The following is a 27,057-nucleotide window of genomic DNA, read 5'->3' as shown; positions in this document are numbered from 1 at the left end:
TGGACACTAACACACCTTCGTGACAGAAGGAAGGGGGGGGGAGAATGAGGAGAGGGTGGTGGTGGGGGAACCCAAGCCAAATTTTCTCTGCCTAATTTTAGAAGACAGTTATGCATTGTAACCAATGCATCGCTGAGTCGTGTGTCACATGATTACATGGTGACACCATCAGAGGCTCTTGGGAGATTTATTCATAGGTCTGAATGTGACTGGAGAGACCGGCATTTATTTTCCATCCCTAATTGTCCCTGAGAGAGTGTTGGTGATGAGCTCCAATGGTGGAGCCATTAAAGTCTCGGGAACTCAGAAGGTCAGAAGGATCAGAGGAGCGCTGATATCTCAGAGCGTTCTGGTGCTGGAGAACGTTGCACAGATGGAGATGGGTGAGGCCATGGACAGATTTGAAAACGAGGACGAGAATATTAAAATCAAGACATTGCTTGAACAGGAGGTTTAGCTCTGCGAGAAAAAGAATGAAATGTGAAGGAGTCTAGATGTGCGTCAGGGCAATGGGAGAAGACCTTTGAATGATGCGAGTTTATGGAGGTTGGAAGGTTGGACACCAGCCAGGAATATATGACGATAAGACCTAGGAGCAGGAGTAGGCCATTTGGCCCATCGAGTCTGCTCCACCATTCAATGAGATCATGACTGATCTGAAACGATAATCCTCAACTCCCCTTTCCCGCCTTAGCCCCGTAACCCTCGATTCCCTCACTGATTAAAAATCTGTCTATTTCAGCCTTGAACATACTTAATGACCCAGCCTCGACAGCTCGCTGCGGTAAAGAATTCCACAGATTCACCACCCTCTGAGAGAGGAAACACCTCCTCATCTCTGTTTTAAATGGGTGACCCCTTCCTCTGAGATTCTGCCCTCTGGTCCCTGGACTCTCCCACAAGGGGAAAAACCTCTCAGTATCTAATCTATCAAACCCCCTGAGAATCCTATATGTCTCAATAGATGCAAAGGAAGAAACAGATCCCGTACCAGCCTCCCAGGACAGGCGCCGGAATGTGGCGACTAGGGGCTTTTCACAGTAACTTCATTGAAGCCTACTTGTGACAATAAGCGATTTTCATTTCATTTCAAGTGATGACAAAGGCATCAATGAGGTTTTCAGCAGAGGACAATCCAAGACAGGGGCAAAATCATGCCATAATACAACCAATTATGTAGCCCTGAACTGTACTCACGGGTGTAATATTGGAAACCCAGCAGCCAATTTTCGCACAGCAAGATCCCACCAACAGCATTGTGATAACCAGATAGGGTCATGGCGTCATACAGTACAGAGCAGACCCTTCGACCCATTGAGTCTTAATCACTTGCTTTGTTGCCTTGAATGTTATGACATTTCAAGTGCTCATCATGTATTTTTTAAAAGGTTGTGAGGGTTCCTGCCTCTACTACACCCCCCCCCCCCCCCCCCCCCCGGCAGTACTCCCACCACCCTCTGGGTGAAAACTTGTCCTCAAATCCCCTTTAACCCTCTTACTCCTCACCTTGAAATTATGCGTCCTGGTTATTGGCCCTTCAACTAAGGGGAACAGCTACTTCCTATCCACCCTGTCCATAACGCACATAATCTTATCCATCTCAATCAGGTTCCGCCCTCAGCCTTCTCTTCTCTAAAGGAAACAACTCGAGTATATCCAACCTCTCCACATAGCTCAGATGCTCCATCCCAGGCAACATCCTGGTGAATCACCTCTCCAGGGTTTTTAATAATGTTAATTGAGCAATAGATATTGGTCAGGCCATCAAGGAGCATCTCTCTGCTCTTCTTCAAAACAGTGCCAATTATTTACATTCACCAGAGAGAGTTGACAGACCTGGGTTCAACAACAAGTCCTGCTGTGGCTGGAATTCTCTGGCCGTTCCTAGGCGGTGGGATTCACTGACCCGCGGGTTTTCCGGCTGCTTGGGGCGGCGTCAATGGGAATTCACATTGAAAGCGGTATGAGCAGAGAATCCTGCTGGCAGCGAACGTTGTGCCACCTCCCGCCACCAGGGGACATGCCGCTGGAGGTCCGCCGAATCCCGCCCAGCATATCCCTCAATACTGCACAGAAGTGTCAGCCCAGATTTCTATGCTTAAGTATGGTAATGGGATTTTATATGGATACGTTCGCACCAAACTGGTGAAAATCAGTTTGAATCAAGCCAACAGAGCCTGAAGGTTCTGTATTTCTGCTTAGCCAGTTCACAGATCACTGCAATCACACCGGCTGGATAATCAACCCTGTCTGTTCACAGTCGTTAGCATCTTTCTTTCTCCACGAGGCAGTTCCGACTGAGCTGCAATGTCGTTTCTTTGTAAAAACTCAACCCAGGACTGTATTTCCAATGGATCAATGGAGCGAAGGCCAGCAATGAAAGCAGAGCCAGAGAAATGCTTGGCCAATGGCAGGAAGATTGATGGTTCCTCGTGTCACCTACAATCGGAGATTATCACAACAACCAGGTTCTGTCAACAAGATTCCGCATTCTTCACATCTTGCAGGCAGTCTCATCAAATATAAAGCTTTTGGGCCCAGATCTCTTTGGATTTGGGTTGAATGTGAAGCCATTTATAAACGGTGGCCAGGATCTGAGTCCAAGACTCCTCATTCTTGGCAATGAATATTTAGAGGGAGTGAACCTGGATGGCTCCATAGCAGGGGTAGGTATCTCACTGCCCCATGCAATTTTCATGGTGTTGAGGCAACTTCGTCATGACTCCAAGTCACATCGCTATAATGCACTGTAAATGCCTATTAGCCATGAATGAACAAGCTGGGTTTCCTTTTTTTAAGCAAGATAAGGACAGGGCATCTTGATGAGGATTTTTTTTGAACCACGGGAAGCTTTTGAATGAGGAAGCATGGAAATAATATTTTCACTTGTGTGACAGCACCAAAACTAGGTCATAAATATCAGATTGACACCGATAAAATCAGGAGGAAATTCAAAGCAAACGGCTTTAGCGAGAGTGCGGTGAGAACATGTATGTCACATGCAGATGGACTCTTAGAATCCCTAATGTGCAAAATAAGTTCATTTGGCCCATCAAGCCTGCACTGACCTCCAAAAAAGCACCCCCACCCTGGCCCATTCCCCCACCCTAGGACCCGCTACCCCACCTAACCTGCACATCGTTGGACACAAAGGGGCCATGTAATCATGACCAATCCACCTTTGGACTGCGGGAGGAAACCAGAACGCCCGGAGGAAACCCACACAGACACGGGGAGAAAGTGCGTACTTTACACAGACAGGCACCCAAGGCCGGAATCGAAGCTGAGTCCCTGGCGCTGTGAGGCAACAATGCTCACCCATTGTGTTGCTGGAAAGCAGAGATTAATTGAAGGGCAAGCTGGATGAATACATTGAAGGACTGATTGATGAGGTGAGGTGAGGTAATGTCAGAGGTGACTCTGGGGAATAGCCTGTTTCGGCGCTCTGAGTTCTATCTAATTCATGTGTGTGAAGCAGGAGGCTGCAGAGTTCACAGCTAAATATTTGAAAGAACACATGATGTGATAATATCATAGTTGCGCTGGTTCTATTGCTTTCCTCTTTTGTTTCCTCAGCATCTACTTGGAATGAGAACAAAAAAGGATCCGTGGGCGTTTCGTTTTATTTCAATGTTAGTGTGATTTTATCTTGGAGCAGTTTGCTTCTCATTTACCTCCATTGACTCCCAGTCCAGGCAACAAATTCTCACAGATGTGTCAGGTGAATGTACCTTTAAGATATGGGTGTTTATCAAATAGCTGCAATGATGTCAGTGTGTGGGTGGAGCTGAGCTGTGTTTCTGGCTTTTACTTTCGTTTTGAGCTGGAAGCTGTTTTGTAGCTGAGTTTTTGGTTTTGTTTCAGTTGGGAGCTGCATTCAAACAAGAAGGTGTATTTTGATCTCTCTCTCTCTCTGCATGCTAAAGAATGTCTTCAGATCACTTGATAATTTACAAGTGATAACTGCTTTCTGTAGGGAATTCAAACCTGCTGTCTCTGTTAAAAAGGGATTTGACTTATGGATGTTGTTAGGAAGGTTATTAAGGATTACCTATAGAGTATTGTATCTGTGGGAATTATATGTGTTGGTAGTTGATAAACTGTTTACTGTGTATTTATAAAATGTTAACTGGAGTCATAGAATAAACATTGTTTTGTTTAAAAATACTTTAGGTCTCTGTTGCATCACACCTGGAAAGTAGACCCTGTGCTTCCCATAACCAAAATCTATTATAAGTTGTGGGTCAGGTGAATTCCATGATATACTTTGGGGTTCTCTAAACCCTGGCCCATAACAGAAGATGCTGGTCTGACAGCATCTGTGGAGTGAAAAACAGAGGGCGGGATTTTCCTGCCCTTCCCGCCTGCAAAATCTTCCTCTCCCACCGAAGTTGATCCCCCCACCCCCCCCCCCCCCCCCCCGCATTCAGCGGGTTCCCTGGGCGCAGGGCGGGGCGAGCCATGCAAAATGTTGCAGACATTAGCGACGGCACTGGAAGATCTCGCGGGCAGCCAATAGTGAGCCTATTCTGCTGCCAATAAACACGCCACATGGGGGGGGGAGAAGGGGAGTGGGGGAAACCCCGCCCAGAATCAATGTTTCAAGTCCGTATGATTCTCCCGTTCTGAGGAAGTGTCATATTGGACTCGAAACGTTCACTTTCTTCCTCTCTCTGCAGATGCTGTCAGATCTGCTGGGTCTTTTCAGCTTTTTCTGATTTTATTTCAGGTTTCCAGCCTCCGCGGCATTTCGTTTTTATTTTCATCATTAATTTTCTCATCCTTGTCTTCAAATCCCTCCGTGGCCTCACTGTCTCTGTAATCTCCTCCAGCCCCACAACCCTCTGCATTTCCTCTGATCCTGGCCTCGCGACCATCCCATTTTTCCTTGATGGTCAGTTGGCAGCTACACCTTTAGCCACCTGGAAATCGCTCCCCTAAACCTCTCCGCCTTTCTCTCCTTCTTGGAGACTCTCCTTAAAGTGTAAAAAGAAACAGCAATATCCAGGCAGGAATACTGCAATACGGTGCGGTGATGTATCAACATCACTTTTACACAGATTTGATCATGAACTATCCTGATGGTATCAGAATTGGAAACATAGCATTGGAAGGATAAAGAAATAGACGGATTTGGTCAGTCATTTCTGCCCAATATCAGCCCCAACAATCGAAGCTAATCCAAACTTCAGGAACGGAGGCTTATCGAGACATTTAATAGTAGAATGGTACAGCCCTAAGGATGGAGCACTTGTTCCTCAATAAATAGTATCCCTGCCTCTGAGTCAGAAACTCAAGTTCGAGTACCACCCAAGGACCGACTGGCCAAGGAAGTTGCATTCTCTACATGGACAATCTGGTTGATTATCAACCTGAAAATCCTCCCAAAACACGTCAGTGACGGGGCAAGAGCAGGAGAGAGTCCTGGTCAGCCATTCGTGTGGAGCCGCTGCCATTACAAACCATAGCTCCGGACTACACCCAGAATGTGAAAATGGGTCTTGCCACAGCAATTCAGGCCTGCTGAATGAGCTGTAACACACCCTCTCCACAGCACAAAAGGAGTTTGTTCAACCCTTCAGACCTGTGCCAGCTCTTTAGTAGAGTTATCCAATTGTCCCAGTTAATGGGGCAGCACGGTGGCACAGTGGTTAGCACTGCTGCCTCATAACACCAGGGGTCTGGGTTCAATTCTGACCTTGGGTGACTGTCTGTGTTGAGTTTTCACATTGTCTCCGTGTGGGTTTCCTCTGGGTGCTCTGGTTTCCTCCCATGGGTAAGGCAGATTGGCCATGCTAAATTGCCCCTTAGTGTCCAGGGATATGTAGAACATAGAACTTAGAATATACAGTGCAGAAGGAGGCCATTCGGCCCATCTAGTCTGTATTGACCCACTTAAGCCCTCACTTCAACCCTATCCCCTTAACCCAATAACCCCTCCTTACCTTTTTGGACGCTAAGGGCAATTTATTGTGGCCAATCCACCTAACCTGCACGTCTTTGGACTGTGGGAGGAAACCAGAGCACCCGGAGGAAACCCATGCAGACACGGGGAGAACGTGCAGACAATGACCCAGCAGGGAATCGAACCTGGGACCCTGGCGCTGTGAAGCCACAATACTAACCACTATGCTACCGTGCAGCCCGGCAACACATTGCACAGACCACAAGCACCAACATCTCTCTGTCTGATATAAATCCATCTCGCAGCCCACGTTATTAAATTCACTTTGGTTAGGTTTAGGAGTTATTGAGATAGTGTGAGGAAGTGGGCTTGGGTGGCGTGCTCTTTCAGAGGGTTGGTCCAGACTCAGTGGGCCAAATGGCCTCCTTCTCCACCATGGAGATTCAAACATTCTATGCATTAACCCTAGTCCTTCACCTTCTTTTTCCCTATAGTCCTGCGTAGATTAAATTTTTCTGTTCAAGTACTCATCACATTTCCATTGCAAATCCAGATGTTAAGAATGGAGTTGGCCATCGTATTTGGAAAAAAGAGGAGGGGGTGACCGGGTTACGGTTTGGGGGGGAGTGGTGTTGCCATTAGTGGGAGCACCATGCCACAATAAACATCCATGTTTTCTCCATGGCAACGGCTCATCCAATCAGAGTTGACTTGCCAATCAATCAGCACCCTTTTCTCTTGCAGTAAAAATTTCTGTGATTATTAGGCATTTGGTATTCTTTTGTTTGTGCTGATCAGTGCAAAATGAAAAGCTTCAGCAATATGTTTCTTTTAAGCAAAAGCAAAAAGTAACGGGCTGGATTTGCCCAAAATGGGACTATGTCCCCACGCCGGTGTAAAATCGCTGGAGTTTAACTCCAGAGATTCCTGAAGAAAGGTGCAGCTAATTCAATGCCCTGCTGGGGGCTAGCAGGGACCAGGATTAAATCTTGCAGCTTTAGCTGCAGATATGGGCCCCCGCACGTTCAGACTGGAGTCCGGGCATGCGCACGTTGGCAGTCTCCAGCGGCCTTGCCGAGCTCCATGGTAGACTCGGATCACGGAGCCAGACACAAAAACTAGACCCCCCGATTGTCTGTGCGTCCGAGCATCTAACTGCACACAAGCACTCCCCGGCCGCCTATCAGGCCACCCCCCCAATGTGCTATCTCCCCCCCCCCCCCCCCCCCCCACGGCAGCCACGGACTGAGTCCGCAGCCACCATGCCAGCATCCCGGCCGGCAATGGGTGGTTAGTTCCACGCCGTCAGAAACTCTGCTCGTCGGGAGTAGAGGATCGCTGGGCGGGCCTCTGTAAATGGGCCCCCAGCCGTGCGGTGTACTCCGCGATCACGCCGATCCTTGGGTCCCGGAGAACAGCTGGACCGGCGCTGGGCCCGATTTCGGCGTGAAATTGGATTCTCCGCCTGCGTAATTTCGGAGCAGGGCTGTGGAGGATCCAGCCCAACATCTTTTTTATTGCTACTTCCCGCTCCAAAGGTAAAAGAATGACTGATCCCTGCCAAAAACCAAAAAGAAAACAATGTTATTTTAGTTGATCATGGGATGTGGGCATCACTGGCTGGGCCAGCATTTATTCTGCATTTTTGAGGTATTTTAAGAGTCAATCACATTGCTCTTCGTTCCGAGTCACAGGTAGGCCAGACCAGGTAAGGATGGCAGATTTAGGCAGCACGGTGGCCTAGTGGTTAGCACAACCGCCTCACGGCGCTGAGGTCCCAGGTTCGATCCCGGCTCTGGGTCACTGTCTGTGTGGAGTTCGCACATTCTCCCCGTGTCTGCGTGGGTTTCGCCCCCACAACCCAAAAATGTGCTGAGTAGGTGGATTGGCCACGCTAAATTGCCCCTTAATTGGAAAAAATAATTGGGTAATCTAAATTTATAAAAAAAAAGGATGGCAGATTTCCTTCCCTAAAGGACGTTAGTGAACCAGATGGGTTTTTACTACAATCAACGGGGCAGCACAATAGCACAGTGGTTAGCACAGTTGTTTCACAACGCCAGGGACCCGGGTTAAATTCCCACTTGGGTCACTGTCTGTGCGAAGTCTACTCATGCTCCCCGTTTCTGCGTGGGTTTCTTCTGGGCGCTCTGCTTTCCTCCCACAAGTCCCGATGGATGTGCTTGTTAGGTGAATTGGACATTCTGAATTCTCCCTCCGTGTACCTGAACAGGTGCCGTGGTGTGGTGACTAGGGGATTTTCACAGTAACTTCATTGCAGTGTTAATGTAAGCCTGATTGCGACACAAATAAAGATTATTATTAGAACAATGGTTTCATGATCATCATTTGATTTTTAATTCCAGATTTTTATTCAATACAAATTTCACCACCTGCCGTGGAGAGATTCGAACCTGGTTCAATGAAAATACCACTACACCTCAAATCAATAACAACTTGCATTTAGACAGCACCCTTACTGTAGTGAGACATCTGAAAGGACCTCGTGGAGTGATTATCAAACAAAATTTGACTCTGAATCACTTGAGAAGATATCATGGCAGATGGCCGAACGTTTTGCCAAAGAAATGGCTTTTCACAATCCCAATCGCAGTCCATACTCAGGGATCAGGGAGCTACAATTTTTCTACTTTGCACAAAAACTTTCAATTATTATTTGAGTCAGCTATAAAATTGTCTCGATGGCAAGTTCTACTCTCTGTTCTTCTGGCCGTGATGCAAATTTTATCACGGAGAGAAAAAAGATAATTAGCGAGATGACTGTTGAGCGAGAGCTGGAACTTGAGGGAAAATCGAAACAAAAATAATTCCTCTGTCCTGAAGTTTGAAGTGAGTGGGTGACTATCGGGGTTCAGTTGAACGATAAGTAAGTTTGGCATGGTGTTCTAACCCAATACAACTGACCATCATTGCCCAAATTGTACCCTGTACAATGTATGTGGTTACTGGATCCGAGGACTTTCGGACCTTAAGATATTTAGTTCTATTTGTGCCCATGTTACCTCTGGACTCATCTATTCTAACACTCTTGAGGGGCGCCCTGATCGAGGTGTCCAGGATTATGAGGGGCAGGGGTAGGCTGGATAGGTATCAGCTGTTCCCCTCAGTTGAAGGGTCAGTCACAATGACACAAGTTCAGGGTCAAGGGCAGGAGGTTTATCATAGAATCCATATAGTACAGAAGGAGGCCATTCGGCCCACCGAGAAGGCACCGTCCTTAGAAAGGGCACCCTACAGAAGCCCCCACCTATCCCCGTAGCTCAGTAACCCCGTCTAACCTTTTTGGATGCTATGGGGCAATTTAGCATGGCCAATCCAACTACCCTGCACATCTTGGACAGTGGGAGGAAACCGGAGCACCCGGAGGAAACCCACACAGACACTGGGAGAACATGCAAGCTCCACACAGTCACCTGAGGCCGGAATTGAACCCGCGTCCCTGGCACTGAGCCACCGAGGGAGGATTTGAGGAATAACGGGCGGGATTCTCTGACCCCGGGACCGGGTAAGTGAATCGCCGGGCCCGCGATTCACGCAACGCCATCCCAATGCCGGTCCGCCGATTCTCCAGTGACCAGAGAATCAGTGCCATTGGTGCCAGCGCAGTTGGCGTGCCGCCGGTCGGGGGCTGCTCTATGCACCCCCCCCCCCCCCCCTCTCCCCCCACCGGCGATTCTCCGCATGGGATCAGCCGAGTGGCTGCCGAGACAGCCCGGGTCCCGCCGGCTCCATTCACATGTGGTCTTACCTGCCGGGACCGCGGTGCCCATCCTGGGGGGGGGGGGGGGGGGGGGGCAGCCTGGTGTGGGGGAGGGGGGATCCGAACCCGGGGGGGGGGGGGGCCTCCACCGTGGCCTGGCCAGCGATCTGGGCCTACCGATCGGCGGGACGGCTTCTCCTGGTTTTACTTTGCGCCGGCCCCTGTAGCTCTATGCCATGTTGAGTTGTGGCTGATGCGGAGAAGGAAGCCAGTGCGTATGCGTGGGTTCGCGCCAGTCGCAGCGCGCATGCGCAGACCCGCGGTGCCAGTTTCACGCCGGTATCGGCAGCTGGAGCTGCGTGAGTCGCTCCAGTTCCGTGCTGGCCCCCTGTAGGACTCAGAATCACTGCTCCTGGGGGCCTGTTGATGCCGTCGTAAAACGCGACGGCCTTTACAACGGCGTCAACACAGCCTCAAGATCAGAGAATCCCGCCCAATATTTTTACCCAGAGAGTGGGGACAGTCTGGAATGCATGCCTATGAGGTGGGCGAGGCAGGGTGTCTCACACATCCTTTAAAAAGTGCCTGGATGAGCACTTAGCATGTCATAACATTCAAGGCGATGAGCGAAGTGCTGGTAAATGGGTTTAGGTAGGCAGGTCAGGTGTCTTTCATACAATGGTGCAGACTCAATGGGCCGAAGGGCCTCTTCTGTGCTGTGTTATTATGTGATTCTGATTCTCTCTTGACCAGACTCCTACCTTCAACCGTACGTAAACTTAATCTTATCTGAAGATCTGCTGTCTACATCCTGACTCGCACCAAGGCCCGTTCACTTATTATCATTTGACATGGCCCGTCTTTTACAGTCCTCACTTTTAAAACGTTCACCCTTCCATTTGAATCTCTCAGTGAGTCTTGCCTTCCGACAGCCCCGCAACTCTTTGAATCCCTGGTGCTGGTCTCCAATCTTTGATCCACCATTGGCAGCCATGCCTTCAGCTGCCTGGGCGTTAAGTTTTGGAATTCCCTCCCAGATTCCCTCCTCCTCTCTGCCTCTCTCTCCTCCTTTAAGTCTGCCCTAAAAGTCCATCTCTTCTGACCCATCTGAGTATCCCCTTCAGTGCTCCAGTGTCAAAACGTGACTGATGACGCTTGTATGAAAAGCTTTGTGCATTGTTCTTATATGGAACAGAATCCATTCTTCCTGTTGCTGGATGTATGGATCCCCTGCTTTCGTTATTTGAAGAACATTTAGGAGAGGGTCAAGATGTGCACGCCCATGAATTAACCCATCTCAATCGAATTCGAGTGGGCTCCTTTTCAGGTGTACGACCCTTTCAGCTCAGGGGGGTGGGGTTCAGATTATTTGCTTGGAAATGAGGTGTGTTTCCAGGTGCTTAATGTACACCTAAACCTCCGAGTTGCAGGACGTGAAATGCACACCCATCACAAGCCAATATTGTACGACCTGCCAGTTTGTCAATAATATGGGGCAGAGGAGGGAGGGTGGTGGGGAGGCGAGTGGCTATAACCAGGGTGTGGGGGATAGTCAGGGGGCAGGGGTCGGGAGCAGAAAGCTACAACACAAAGGGACTTGTGCATGAAACACAGAAAGCTAGCACACAGATGCTGCATGTAATCAGGAAGGCTAATGGAATATTGGCCTTGTTTCTAGGGGGTTGGCGAAGACATGCTGCAACTGTACAAGGTGCTGGTGAGACCACATTTCAAGTACTTAGAGCAGTTTTGGTCCCCTTATCTGGTCCTTTTTAGGGGATTTTCACAGCTGTGGTGATATGCATCACTCTAAATACACAAGGGGTTAATGCAAATACACTAGGACTAAATAAACACTAGAGAGAGCACCAGGGACATCATGACACACAGACACTCAACCAATAGGTCAGTAAGATAGGACACGACCAATGGGCATTCAAGACACACCCAGAGGTGACACTCCCACTAGGGGGCTACCCATATAAAAGGACAGGGCACACATGCTCTTCCTCCTTCCATAGGCGACACTCAGAGAGACAGGGGAAGATCAGGGAAGCATCACACCCACCACATCGATTAGAGCAGACTGGTTAGATTGAGTTACTACAGTTAGATTAGCAGGAGAGTCGAACCCAAGTAGGAGAATTGTTAACTGTTCCATAAATGTGTTAAACCTATCTCCAAGTCTGAACCTTCCTTTGTCAGAGATTAAATCAAGAAAGCAGTTTATGCTACGTGAAGAAGCATAACACAACAGTAGCTTAATTGCAGTGTTAATGTAAACCTACTTGTGACAATAAAGATTATTATTATTTATTATTATTATTATTTATTTATTTTTATTTTTTTAAATTTAGAATACCCAATTCATTTTTCCAATTAAGGGGCAATTTAGTGCGGCCAATCCACCTACTCTGCACATCTTTGGGTTGTGGGGGCGAAACCCACGCAAACACGGGGAGAATGTGCAAACTCCACACAGACAGTGACCCAGAGCCGGGATTCGAACCTGGGACCTCGGCGCCATGAGGCAACAGGGCTAACCCACTGCGCCACCGTGCTGCCCCTTATTATTATTATTTAAGGAACTATATTAGAGGTGGTTTTGAGAAGGTTCACTAGATAATCCCCGGGAATTGATTTGTTAATGAAGGTTAAGCAGGTTGGGACTCTAGTCATTGGAATTTAGAAGAATGAGAGATGATCGCATTGAAATAGAAAGGATTTTTAAGGGGTTGGACTGCGTAAATGCTGCAAGGATGTTTCCCCCCATGGGAGAGTCTAGGACCAGAGGGAATAGGCTCAGAATAAAAGGGATGCTAATTTAAGACTGGGATGAGATGGAATTTCTTCTGTCAGAGGGTTGTGGGTCTTTGGGTCTTCTTACCACAGAGAACTGTGGGGGCTGAGTCCTTGTGTATATTTATGGCTGAAATCGATAGATTCTTGCTCAGCAAGGGAAACTAGGGTGACCGGGAAAGGGCAGGGATGTTGGCGTGAGGAATGTCGGTCGGATCAGACATGACCGGATTGAATGGCGGAGCAGGCTCGTGGGTGGGGGCTACTGAATGGCCTACTCCTGTTCCTATTTCCTACGGGACGGGATTCTCCGGGCTTCCAGACCCGTGTTTCTTCGTGACGGGAGCATTCCGGCCCTGGTCTTCCAGGTGTTCAGATGGTGGGTGGAGGGCTACTGGGCTGTGGAAGGATGGTATCCCTGCTGGAAACATTAATCCAGCCCCCAGCCTTCCACCTCAGATGGACTTAATACACACTATTCAAAGAGGAGCAAAGAAGTTCTTCCAGTGTCCGACCAACATTTATTCTTCCAGCGATTCTGTGGCCCACAGGGGGCCAGCAGGGTGCCGGAGAGCTCCGGGCAGCTCCGGCTGCCGATACGGGGCCCTGCACCTCCGGCTGCGGGCCGCGCCTGCGGCCCTGCATAACATGGCGGAAGCATACAGCGGAACGGCCCCCACAATATATCCCCCCCCCCCCCCCCCCAGATCACACGTGCCCGCCGATCGGTGGCCCCCAATCGCGGGCCTGGTCATCCTGGATGCTCCCCCCCCCCCCCCTCAAGTGATGGATCTCCCCTGGCCCCCCCCACCAGGGCCGCCGCGGACTGAGGCTCCAGAGAAACATTGCATGTAAGATTGTAAGCATCTTCTACTCTTTTCTTGATACCTGGATGACGAGCACCATGATCCAACACCAATCCTTTCACCAGGTTTGTGTCACTCTCGGTTTTGTGCTTCATCTCCATAATCTCAACCATGAAGAGATCAATGGGTTCATTTGGATTCTTCACTGCCAGCACAGCATCGACTACAGCCTCTGTTAAGACATCTGCCAGTTCTCTGTGCACGTTTGTGCGCAATGATGCCCTCGCAACATTCAGAAGAGTCTCTCTGTCCATCTCTTTGGTTATTTTCACCTGCTCCAAAATCTCAAGGGCCTTTTCTTTAGCTGCTTCACACCCTTCAGTCACAGTCCTGGGATGGAAACCCTCCGAAGTGCAGAGATCAGCTTGTTTCAGAGGCTCGCCAATAATCAGCACGTTGGAAGTGGTGCCGTCGCCAGTCATATCATCCTGCCAGGCCGAGTGCCCGCTGGGTGGAACCATGTTAGAACCACGCCGGCAGGAACTCGGCCAGCTGCTGGCGGACAATCACCGCGGGGGCCTCTTTCAATGGCCCCCGACCGGTGCCCCGTCGACCGCGCTCGCGCGACTGGTGCCGATTCTCCGGTCCCGCGGGAAGGCGTCGGACCCAATTGCGGGTCTGACGCCCCATTCTCCGCCCCCCGCGCCGAGCGCGATTTCGGCACAGAGGCTCGGAGAATCCCGCCCCTGTTCTCTGTGTAAATCGATTGTCACAATTCCTGCTTTACAATAACAACTGCACTTCTAATGGACTTCGCTGGCTATTAAATACTTCGGGACATCTGAAGTGCTGTATAAATACCTTTCTTCTCAGATCCTGACTTTTTAAAAATAAAAGTGACATTAAGTGCTTTTCAAATTTCCTTCAAATCACAAAATGAATACATTATCTTCATGCAGCCAGCTGTTTTATTAATATAGGCATCAGCGGTTCAGTGATATCGGAGGATAGGTTGGGGGATGGGCACCAATAAGTGCTAATTAGCCAGGCGGAAAACACAGAGAGCCAATTATGGGATGAGAAGCTAAAGAGAATTTACAGAACAAATGGTATCTGTAATTATTTAAGATGGTGCGTGAATGCAATAATATGGCGCAATTAGAACTCAAATTCCATTTCAGCGACGTTTGAAGATGTGTTTTTGATTGGAAGCGTCTGGAGCTTCTGATGTTACTGAGGTATAAACGGGACCACTCTGTGAATGATGCGGTGGTTAAAGGGGTGGTGTTGCATCAAGAAGAACCACAGGTCCAGAGCAAATCTAAGAAGGTGGCAAAACAGGTGGATGAAGATGCTTTTTAAGGCGGTCGACATGACCCTCGACTGCCGGAGTACGAAAGCAAATAGGTTCTGTCAAATCCATCCAAAACGCTGGTTAAATGCGAACATCCAAATTAGAAGAAGGAATGGGACATTTAGCTCCTCTGGCCTGCTCCGCTATTCAATGACATCATGGCTGATTTGATTGTGACCTCAATCCCGCACACCCCACCCCCTCAGGCCACAGTTGAAGCAATATGTACAATTCTGGGCACCACTCTTTAGGCAGGGTTCCAAGGCCGTAGAAGAGGTGCAGGGGAGCGTTACTGGAGCCACACACGGAGGTGTTGTGATAGGTCTTGTCAGAGCAGAGACGGTTAAAGGGAGATTTAACAGGGATGCTTCAAATTATGAAGGGTTCCGCTTGAGCAGATGGTGTTATATTGCTTGGAGTAATATATGTTACTCATTTCTTTATGCCGAGATGCACTTAACTTTGATGTTGATGAATACTCAAAGTCGTCCAGTGATAACAAATAATTTATTGAGTAACGAATCAATTAACTTGTGAGTTTTATTCCTCAATACTTTCAATAGTAGTTAAATTACACAAGATAGAATTAGATTAACTATGAATATTATACTCTGTACTCTGATCTTACTTGTGTTCTCCAGCCACAACAAACGCCAAGAGAGCGGGAAAGCAGATTAAGCTTGTATTTATACTCACTGTTAGTGTTGCCCCCTAGTGATGTTCTGATTGTATTGACAACACATTACCCTTCATGTATATACATAATGTGGAGATGCCGGCGTTGGACTGGGGTGAGCACAGTAAGAAGTCTTACAACACCAGGTTAAAGTCCAACAGGTTTGTTTCAAACACGAGCTTTCAGAGTGCAGCTCCTTCCTCAGGTGAATGGCCAGATTTACCCCAACAGGCACTCAAAAGCCCTTGGGGAGGAGACGATAACCCCATCTCCTGTTGGTTCCTACTGTCTCAAAATGTGTCAAAGGTTGCGCAGATTAAAGATCAAAAACATGATTATTTGTTCTACAACAATGACTGCAAGACATGGACATCAATTTCTCCTTTGAATATACAGAAAGGAGGTTTAGGAATTGGTTTTGCCAAGCCAGTAGCAGAGAAAAGCCAGCCAGCTGGAAAAAAAACTACTGAATAGAGCAACAAGGAATAGCTCTCTCTCTTTCTTTCTCCCTCACTCTCTCTCCAAAGATAACATCATCTCTATCCAAGGCTAGATACCTAAACTTTATTTCAACACCAGGATTGTAAAGGAACTCATGCAACTTCAAACAGCTGCAACATTCAAGAACCGATGCGTCAAGGTCAAGCAAATGACTTAATCATACATTCTTTTAACTTTTATTTCTGATTCTAACTCTTCTTAGTTTTGATATCTGTGTGATCATGCATTTTATTATTTTTGTCTCAGGCTTAGTAACTAAGGGCCATACTGGACCTGGTATTGGGGAATGATCCCGGCCAGGTGGTTGACGTTTCAGTCGGCGATTACTTTGGGAATAGCGATCACAATTCCATAAGTTTTAGAATACTCATGGACAAAGACGAGAGTGGTCCGAAAGGAAGAGTGCTAAATTGGGGAAAGGCCAACTATAACAAAATTCGGCAGGAGCTCGAGAATGTGGATTGGGAGCAGCTGTTTAAGGGTAAATCCACATTTGAAATGTGGGAGCCTTTTCAGGAAAGGTTGATTAGAGTGCAGGACAGACATGTTCCTGTGAAAATGAAAGATAGAAATGGCAAGATTAGGGAACCATGGATGACGGGTGGAATTGTGAGACTAGCTAAGATGAAAAAGGAAGCATAAATAAGATTGAGGCGACTCAAAACTGATGAAGCTTTGGAGGAATATCAGGAAAGTAGGACAAATCTCAAACGCGCAATAAAGAGGGCTAAAAGGGGTCATGAAATATCTTTGGCTAACAGGGTTAAGGAAAATCCCAAAGCCTTTTATTCGTATATAAGGAGCAAGAGGGTAACTAGAGAAAGGATTAACCCACTCAAAGACAAAAGAGGGAATTTATGCGTGGAGTCAGAGGAAATGAGTGAGCTTCTTAATGAGTACTTTGCATCGGTATTCACCAAGGACAGGGACATGATGGATGTTGAGGCTAGGGATGGATGTTTAAATACTCTAGGTCATGTCGGCATAAGGAAGGGGGAGGTTTTGGATATTCTAAAAGACATTAAGGTGGACAAGTCCCCATGACCGGATGGGATCTATCCCAGGTTACTGAGGGAAGCGAGGGACGAAATAGCTGGGGCCTTAACAGATATCTTTGCAGCATCCTTGAGCATGGGTGAGGTCCCGGATGACTGGAGAATTGCTAATGTTGAGCCTTTGTTTAAGAAGGGTAGCAGGGGCTCAGGGGCTGGTTTAGCTCACTGAGCTAAATCGTTGGCTTTTAAAGCAGACCAAGCAGGCCAGCAGCACGGTTCGATTCCCGTACCAGCCTCCCCAGACAGGCGCTGGAATGTGGCGACTAGGGGCTTTTCACAGTAACTTCATTGAAGCCTACTCGTGACAATAAGCCATTTTCATTTCATTTCATTTTTCATGGGATGCCAATCCAATCGACTGCTTTGGATGGTCGACTGATGGCGTTGAGCTTCGAGTGTTGTTGGAGCTTTTCACAGTAACTTCATTGAAGCCTACTCGTGACAATAAGCGATTTTCATTTCATTTCATAATCCAGGGAATTATAGACCTGTGAGCTTGACGTCAGTGGTAGGCAAACTGTTGGAGAAGATACTGAGGGATAGAATCTATTCATATTTGGAAGAAAATAGACTTATCAGTGATAGGCAGCATGGTTTTGTGCAGGGAAGGTCATGTCTTACAAACCTAATAGAATTCTTTGAGGAAGTGACAAAGTTAATTGATGAGGGAAGTGCTGTAGATGTCATATACATGGACTTCAGTAAAGCATTTGATAAAGTTTCCCATGGCAGGTTGATGGAAAAAGTGAAGTCGTATGGGGTTCAGGGTGTACTAGCTAGATGGATAAAGAACTGGCTGGGCAACAGGAGACAGAGAGTAGTGGTGGAAGGGAGTGTCTCAAAATGGAGAAAGGTGACTAGTGGTGTTCCACAGGGATCCGTGCTCGGACCACTGTTGTTTGTGATATACATAAATGATCTGGCCGAAGGTGTAAGTGGTCTGATGAGAAAGTTTGCAGATGATACTAAGATTGGTGGAGTTGCAGATAGCGAGGCAGACTGTCAGAGAATACAGCAAAATATAGATAGATTGGAGTGTTGGGCAGAGAAATGGCAGATGGAGTTCAATCCAGACAAATGCGATGTGATGCATTTTGGAAGATCTAACTCAAGAGCAGACTATATGGTCAATGGAAGAGTCCTGGGGAAAATTGATGTACAGAGAGATCTCGGAGTTCAGGTCCATTGTACCCTGAGGGTGGCAACGCATGTCGATAGAGTGGTAAAGAAGGCAAACAGCATACTTGCCTTCATCAGACGGGGTATTGAGTACAAGAGTAGGCAGGTCATGTTACAGTTGTATCGGACTTTGGTTAGGCCACATTTGGAATACTGCGTGCAGTTCTGGTCGCCATATTACCAGAAGGATGTGGATGCTTTAGAGAGGGTGCAGAGGAGTTTCACCAGGATGTTGCCTGATATGGAGGATGCTAGCTATGAAGAAAGTTTGAGTAGATTAGGATTGTTTTCATTGGAAAGACGGAGGTTGAGGGGAGACCTGATTGAGGTCTACAAAATTATGAGAGGTATGGACAGGGTGGATAGCAGCAAGCCTTTCCCAAGAGTGGGGGTGTCAGTTACAAGGGGTCACGATTTCAAGGTGAGAGGGGAAAAGTTTAAGGGAGATGTGCGTGGAAAGTTTTTTACTCAGAAGGTGGTGGGTGCCTGGAATGCTTTGCCAGCGGAGGTGGTAGAGGCGGGTACAATAGCATCATTGAAGATGCATCTGGACAGATATATGAACGGGTGGGGAACAGAGAGAAGTAGATCCTTGGAAAATAGGCAACAGATTTAGGTAAAGGATCTGGATCGGCGCAGGCTGGGAGGGCCGAAGGGCCTGTTCCTGTGCTGTAATTTTCTTTGTTCTTTTGTTCTAATAAACGTACTCTTCCTTTGAGTCAAGAAAAACAGGTTTGATTATCTCCTTGTGGATTAACAAAGGGGGTTACGTAGAACGGGAGCCCCTCCACTCCTCCCCACCCAGCCATAACACCCCATGACTAACTTATTCCCCACCCCCTGATAAGCAGTGATCTCCCCACTCACTGATTAACCCCGACTATCCCCCACTCCCCGAACATACAACCCCCGACTATGTACCAGACTAGCCCCTTTGCCCCTATACACTGACTACTGCAATTCTGAACTAACCTGCCCCCTATACCCCAACTATTCCTCCACCCCAACCACCCAACATCCCATGACCACCAGCACCCACTCCTGACTATCCCCCACTCCTGAATATGCCCCACCTCAGACTAGCCCCCCGTCCCACCACCTCTGACTACTCTCCCTGATTAACTACCTCTGACCACCTGACCCCCACATTCTGACTATACTCCCATCCTCCAATTACTCCCCACCCCTGTTGAAACCCCAACTCCCCCAGCTGCCCCAATCCCCCACACTCTCCAACCACCTGAACACCCGATCGACTCACTGGCCCAGTTACCTACTGAGTTAACCATCAAAGTCATTGGGTCCTTTAAACTTTCCGGCTTATAACAGCTAGTGTTATAAAAAAGGGTTGTTACTTCACCTCCTCCTGTACCGCACTGAAGGGACTCCTGGAGCAGCGACACTGCACAGTTCACAGCAGGCCTGGCTCAGACGTCCCGCCTAGAAATGTTCAGCACCAGTCCAGGGTAAGTGAAAAGGTGAGGTGTGGAAATCCGGGAGCGATTGTCGCTCCACAGGTAATTTGACCCAATGTAAGTAAGTGGTATTGTGGAATCCTCAACGGCAAGGGCACTTATATTCCCATTGCATGTACCGGAATGTTCATTTGGAAACCATTATCCTCCAGGTCTATCTTTCTGACATAGTCTCTCAGTGTGTCCATGAGGAAGAATAGTCAAAGGGTGGAGCTTCTTTTTTCAAAAATTACTTCCTGTTTTGATCGCCCTTTTGGAGCAGCCCATTCAGTCAAACCGTTTTCCCTCAACTCACCACTGGTTCCTTTGCCAATGACCTTAAGCCTCTTTTTTCTCCTGGTGCAAACAGATTGCCACCATCTGTAGTCATCTTTGTATATGGATATACAGTAAGAAGTCTTACAACACCAGGTTAAAGTCCAACAGGTTTGTTTTGAATCACTAGCTTGTTTTGACAGAATTAGAGTTGATTAAAGTCCAGCACTTTTTATTTTTAATGCCTTCCTTTCAAGCATCCCTTGACACTCACCAGGTGTGGAATTCCATGAGCAACATGTCAGAAGTGCAATCAATATAGCATCTTCCCAGAAAAGGTCAATTTACAATCCTGTACATCAGGTGCCATGTGGCAGCCATCTTTAGATAGTGCCATTTCTTGTATATTTTTAAGAAAACTGATCCTCTTTAAACAGTTCAAATGTTTTTGGTTCGCTGGGGAGATTATAGGTAGATCTCACTCAGTCACAATTTTCTGTTATTGTGACATAGAGGGACAATCAGGGGTCAGGGCGGTAGTCAGGCAGTCCAGTGAGGGGTGTGTGGCAGGGGGGAGCCCTCAGTAACTATAGTTACCCACAAGTTAGGACTCGTTTTAATACTTGTAATTTTTCCTGTGCAACTATTCTGCTAAGGGATCTGGAAACATCCGAAGTCTTCAATTTATATTGGAGTTTCAGTATGTTACTGACGCTGGGTAAATGCCATCTGAAGCTGAAACCTCCCAGGCTATTCCTATGAAAAATGAAAATCGCTAATTGTCACGAGTAGGCTTCAATGAAGTTACTGTGAAAAGCCCCTAGTCGCCACATTTCAGCACCTGTCAGGGGAGGCTGGTACGGGAATCGAACTGTGCTGCTGGCCAGTGATTTAACCTGGTGAGCTAAACCAGCCCCTTAACCATTCATGTGGTGAATGCGTGGGGATTTCCGGAATGTTTAGCAGGGCTGTTTAGCACAGCAGGGATGTTTAGCACAGGGCCAAATCGCTGGCTTTGAAAGCAGATCAAGCAGACCAGCAGCATAGTTTGATTCCTGTACCAGCCTCCCCGGACAGGCGCCGGAATGTGGCGACTAGGGGCTTTTCACAGTAACTTCATTTGAAGCCTACTTGTGACAATGAGCGATTTTCATTTCATTTCATTTCAATGTGGGGGAGGTCTCCCTGTGCGTCCTTCAGGCTGCACTCCTCCAAACAAGAGTATGGACGATATGGGACATATTGCTCGGGTCGTGAACATTTATTGATTAGAAATAGCCGGAAAAAATTAAAGAAGGTGGGGTTCAGAACTAATACACAAACAGACCTCCTGCGAGCTTGGTTTTGACCGACGGTAGGAGATTCATAACCAGAGAGACCCAAATAAATGTTGATGCAGGAGGAACTATTAAGAGAGGAATTTGATGTTGTGCCTCTATTACAAGTGTGTCACGAGTAACATAAAAATAATATACTGCAACGCTGGAGAAATATGAACTAAATCCAAAAAAGGTTGCAAAACTCTGAAGCAGATTAGGCAGCAGTTGTGAAGCGAGAGAGGAAAGGCGTTAATGTTTCAGGAATGGTGTTGCCTCTCAGTAATGCCACCACTTGCATTTCTACAGCATTCCTCCATGATCTCAGGTGTTCACAATTTGCTTGGCTGCGAGTGACATGCTCTTGATGTGCATCCGTTAGTGTAACGTGGCAGCCGTTTGTTCATGGCGAACTTCGACAAACAATTCCGGGATATTGACCAGCTCATTTGTTTTTTGCTCTACAATGTTGGTTGAAAGCTATAGAATCCTTAATCTGAACCGGAGACGACACATCGGGCTAAGGTTTAAAGTGTCACCCAATATCACCTCTACTGGTGCAGAACTTACTCAGTACTGCAGTGAGGGCACTGTCGAGGAAAGGGTTAACACTAGAAACTATTGATGCTGATGTAACTATGGTGCAGTGTCACATGACTAAGTAACGGAGGTCTGGAGGGAAGGATTGTCCAACCTCGTGTAGAGTTACTGAGATGTACATCGAGCCGTAAATCAATAATTGTGGGGGTCCAACCTAGTGCCACAATATGGCCGATGAGGCCAATTCATGTCTATTCACGGTTCAGTGGTGTATGTGGTGAAACCCCAATGTTTGGAAACATTGACCACATCAAAGAGATGTAAGTGCATTCCAAGCACCAAGAGCATGCCAATCACCCCTCCACCTCCCCACCCCAGTACCTCACCACCTCCACACCAACCCTCCATCACCCCAATCATGTGTCTTATCTTGTGAGGTGCAGGATCGCTTGGTGATGAGACGGGACTTTCTCCTGTCCCCGCCCCGGCCCACAACACCAGGACATGACAGCGATGGAAGCCCCCTCCCCAAGTCAGCCACCGCTCATCGGCTGGCACCCACCCCCTACCTCTCCAACCCCTCCCACCCCAGACCCCGCCCCCAACATCCGCGAGGGCTGCGGGATGGTGGGGTATGCCAGGGCGTGGCAAGGGAGTGTCCAGCGGTCACTATCTGGCAGGTCGGGTTCGCGTACGGCCGGCGCCACGTTGTGTCGCGCGGCTGCTGCAGGTCACCGCCGTGCACATGCGCGGCCACGGGCATGGGCATTCTCTTGCCGTTTATTTTGAGGAGGCCGGGAGTTTTAGGTGGCGCAGCTGCTAGCCCCTCACCGGTCGCAGCGACGGTGAGGGGGCGCCGCCGAGTTTTTCCACTGAGGCTCGACAGATCCTCCGCACTTAGCCTCAGAATCGGAGAATCTGGCCCTCAGTCTCAATTCCAGCTACCCGCCTGCACGCCCTTTAACCTTTGGCTCTGTTGTATTTTTCGAGCCTGGATGTTTCAGATAAAAATCAAACAATTTTTCAGTTTTAATCCAGTTCCAAAACAAAATTCATCAATTCAGGGGTGAAGCGATGCGAGATTCATATCAGGCATCTTCCACCAGCAAGTCGATGCAAATTGTCAAAGCAAATGTGCAGACAGCCCCTGAGGTGGTTCCAATTCCTTATTCACGTCTTTCCCCTTCCCGCCGAAATTAAAATGATCTTCGACCCCTGTTAGCATTGGGATATGATCAATGCCCAGGAGAAAACAACATAATCTCATTCAGGTAACGACACCGCAGTTAACATAGCAATGAATGTTTTAAAAAGAAATCAATAACCAATTTTAATTAATGGATGAGAACTTCAAAGTCACCCAGCTGAAGTCCTGAAGACTATGAAGGGAAAGTGGCAAAGTCAGTTTGGAAAATCTTTCGCACGATTTAAGTGCAGTTTTAAAATCGTGAAGGTCAGGTTCAGAAAATGCAGGAGGTGAGGAATTGGTTATGAGAGAAGCCAACAGATCGAGTGGATCTATTAAGGAAGTCATTATTAACTTTAATAAACTTTTTATAATCTTTATTAGTGTCACAAGTAGGCTTACATTAACATTGCAATGAAGTTACTGTGAAAATCCCCCAGTCGCCACACTCCGGCGCCTATTTAGGTACACTGAGGGACAATTCAGAATGTCCAATTTACCTAACAAGCACGTCTTTCGGGACTTGTGGGAGAAAACTGGAGCACCTGGGGGAAACCCATGCAGACACGGGGAGAACGTGCAGACTCCGCACACACAGTGACCCAAGCCAGGAATCGAACCTGGGATCCTGGCGCTGTGAAGCAACAGTGCTAACCAATGTGCTACCGTGCCGTCCGTAGATGTTTTTATGGCGATAGGAACGATGGAATGAAAATTAAAAGATGAATTCACACTCAGTACATTGCAAAGTGCTTCGTGTAGAATAAATGAGCAGGAGGTACATATATTTTTTTTAACAAACAATTTTAATGAGGTATTTTTTGGCATACAAACAACAACAGTAGACAAACGGTACAAAGAACAATAAACATTGTGCAAACACCGACACCCGACCCTCCAAGATCCGTGTATTTAACCCCCTACTCTACACTACCCTCACCCCCCCTTCCCCCCCCCCCTGTTGACAATTAATTCACCGCAAAGAAGTCGATGAATGGTTGCCACCTCCGGGCGAACCCTAACACTGACCCTCTCAAGGCAAACTTACTCTTCTCCAGGCTGAGAAAGCTAGCCATGTCAGTTAACCGGGCCTCCGACTTCGGGGGCTTTGAGTCCCTCCAAGCTAAAAATATCCGTCTCCGGGCTACCAGGGAAGCAAAGGCCAGAACAGGAGGTACATATTTAAATGATTGTGTAACGATATTGGAAAAGATAAGTAGAGCTATTGGACAGGATTTGCCGGCTATTCACGCCGGCGGGAAATTCCCGTGCCACTCCAGCGCACGGGTTTCCCGCCGGCGAGCGGGGATGTCAACGGGAAATATCATTGACAACGGCGGGACTATTAGATCGATAAATCCCGCCCACTGTACACAGCAAATTCTCACAATCATCAATGGAAAGGATGATCAGTTATTTCAATTTTGGCATTGTTGGTTACGAGGGTGGGGGGAGGGGGGGGGGGATGGCGTTCGGGAGGTGCGGGTTTCGGCTGGAGTCGGGATGACCGGGGAGTGAGGGTGGGAGTACGGTGAGCGTAGTCGTGTTGTCCTGTTGTCAAGGACACAGGGAGAACTTGTTGCTCATCTTCAAAACAGCATTATACTTTTTTAATTCATTCCAGGTATGTGCCATAAGCAGCGGCCCCTGCTTTAATTTCCCATCCGGTGCTGCCCTGCGTGGCTTGCTTGACCATTCCAGAGAACAGTTAAAAGTCAATCATATTGCTGTGGCTCTGGAGTCACATATAGGCCAGGCCAGGTGAGTGCGGCAGATTTCTTCACTAAAGGACATTAGTGAACCAAGTTTCTTGATCACTGTTACTGTCCCTGGGGGCGCGATTCTCCGCACCCCACGCCGGGTGGGAGAATCACAGGAGGGCCGGGCGAATCACGACACGCCGCCCTGGCACCCCCTGCGATTCTCCCACCCCCCCCCCCAAAATGGCGTGTCGCGTTTTCCGACAGGCCGCTCGGAGAATCGCCGCTCGCCGTTTCTCACGGCGACTGGTGATTCTCCGGCCCGGATGGGCCGAGCGGCCTGCCGTACCCGACCGGTTCACGCCGGCGCCAACCACACCTGGTCGCTGCCGGGCATGAACAGTGCGCGACCTCTGTGTGTGGGGCCTGTGGGGGGCGGAGGGAGGATCGAGCACCACGGGCGTGCTCAGGAGATGTCTGGCCCGCGATCTGTGCCCACCGATCGTCGGGCCGACGTCTCTAAAAGCCGCACTCTTTTCCCTCCAGCCGCAAGGTCAAGCTGCCATGTCTTGCGGGGCAGCGGAGGGGAAGACGCCAACTGCGCATGTGCGGGTTGGCGCCGGCCAACATGCACATGCGCGGCTGACGTCACCGGCCGTGTCATTCCCGGCGCGCCGCTTTGACGCAAGCGTTAAGGCCCGGCGCCCGGGATTCATGCGCCGCCGCTCCCAGCCCCCCCCGGGGGTAGGGGGGGGTGGGGGGGGGTGGGCGGGGGGAGAATAGGGGGCGAGGTGCGACCTCCGATGCCGGTGTGAAACACTCCGGGTTTCACTCCGGCGGCGGCTGTTTGTCTCCCGATGGGAGTATTCCGCCGTAGATTTTTGTTCAATCCAGATTGATGGCATTTGAACTCATTTCTCAGAATCGTTTGTCTAGAACTCTGGATCGCTAGTTCAGTAAATGTTCACATATTATCTCTTCAACAAAGACAGCTACTTGAGTTAGGAATTGATCAAAAAGACAGAGACAGTTTAAGGTCAAATGGTGGCAGGGTGGCACAGTGGATGTCATTGCCGCCTCACAGAGCCAGGGACCCAGGTTTGATTCCGGCCCTGGGCGACTGCCTGTGTGGAGTTTGCACTTTCTCCCCGTGTCTGTGTGAGTTTCCTCCGGGTGCACCGGTTCCTTGTGATGTTGATTGAGGGATAAATCTTGGCCAGTAGACCAGGGACAACTCCCGTGCTCTTTTTAAAATTATTTCACAGATTCTGGGTGTTGCTGGCAAGGTCAGCATTCATTGCCCATCGCTAATTGCCTTGCACTAAGTGGCTCACTTGGCCATTTCAGAGGGACGTGAAGAGAGATTGCTGTGGGTCTGGAGTCAAATGTAGGCCAGACCGGGTAAGGATGGCCGATTTCCTTCCCCAAAGGGCATCAGTGAAGCAGATGTTTTTTTTTACAACAATCGACAACAGTTTCATGTCATCATCACTGTCTGTGCGGAGTATGCACGTTCTCCCTCTATCGGCATGGGTTTTTCTGGGAGCTCCGATTTCCTCCCACAAGCCCCAAAAGACGTGCTTGTTGAGTGAATTGGACATGCTGAACAAGATGGCACTAGTTGCGCTGGAGCGTGCCTATCCCGCTGATACGCCGGCTTGGACCAGAGGCTACCTTTGGGAGTGCCCTGGTGGGACACCCATACGGCCTGTGGCCCTAAGTTCACAGTGGGAAGTCAGCGGTGTGCGCAGCTGCATGGTTGCCTTGCAGGCTGCGGCAATGGTGCTCCATGCCTGTGCACCCACAGCGCAACTCCTGGCCACCCCTCACTGTCCCCCCCCCCGCCCTGGCGGAAGCCCCCCAGCCAGCGACACGACTGTCAGAAAACTATGGCGATGTTGGGCACTTTCCGTCTCCTTCTCTCTCCCTCAGCAGCCACAGCGCCTGTTTCACACTGGCCGTCGGGAATTCGCCCCAGTGGAGGCAGAGAATCGCGGAGGTCCCGGAGAATACCGGGTTAGGCCCGCTAATTATATGCCAATGGCGTTTACTGTACGTGCGTACTGGAACGCATTGACACCGCTGTCGAGGCACATGGAGAATTGCGACTTTTTTAAAAATAAATTTAGATTACCCAATTATTTTTTCTATTCAGGGGCAATTTAGCGTGGCCAATCCACCTACTCTGCACATTTTTGGGTTGTGGGGGCAGACACGGGGAGAACGTGCAAACTCCACACGGACAGTGACCCAGAGCCGGGATCGAACCTGGGACCTCAGCGCCGTGAGGCAGTTGTGCTAACCACTAGGCCACCGTGCTGCCCCGAGAATTGCGACTTGGCGCGAAACTGGCGGCCGCCACGATTTCAGATTCAAAACCGATTCTTCGGTGAAACACGGTTCCGGATTCTGGTATAAGCCGATGGAGATTCCACCCCCCCGCGCCCCGGTATTTATACCTTACCTTTCGCGATGTCCCAAAGTAACTCACGCATACTCTTCAAATGTAGTGACTGTCAGATTGGAACCAAGTGTCACAGCCGGCGTGCGCACAGCAAGATCCCACAAAGAGAAATTCGATAAACGGAA

This window comes from Scyliorhinus canicula, chromosome 14 (genome assembly GCF_902713615.1).
Source record: "Scyliorhinus canicula chromosome 14, sScyCan1.1, whole genome shotgun sequence".
In the NCBI taxonomy this organism is placed as follows: Eukaryota; Metazoa; Chordata; class Chondrichthyes; order Carcharhiniformes; family Scyliorhinidae; genus Scyliorhinus; species Scyliorhinus canicula.
The sequence above is the reverse complement of the archived record's forward strand: the minus strand, read 5'-3'. Positions refer to the sequence as shown.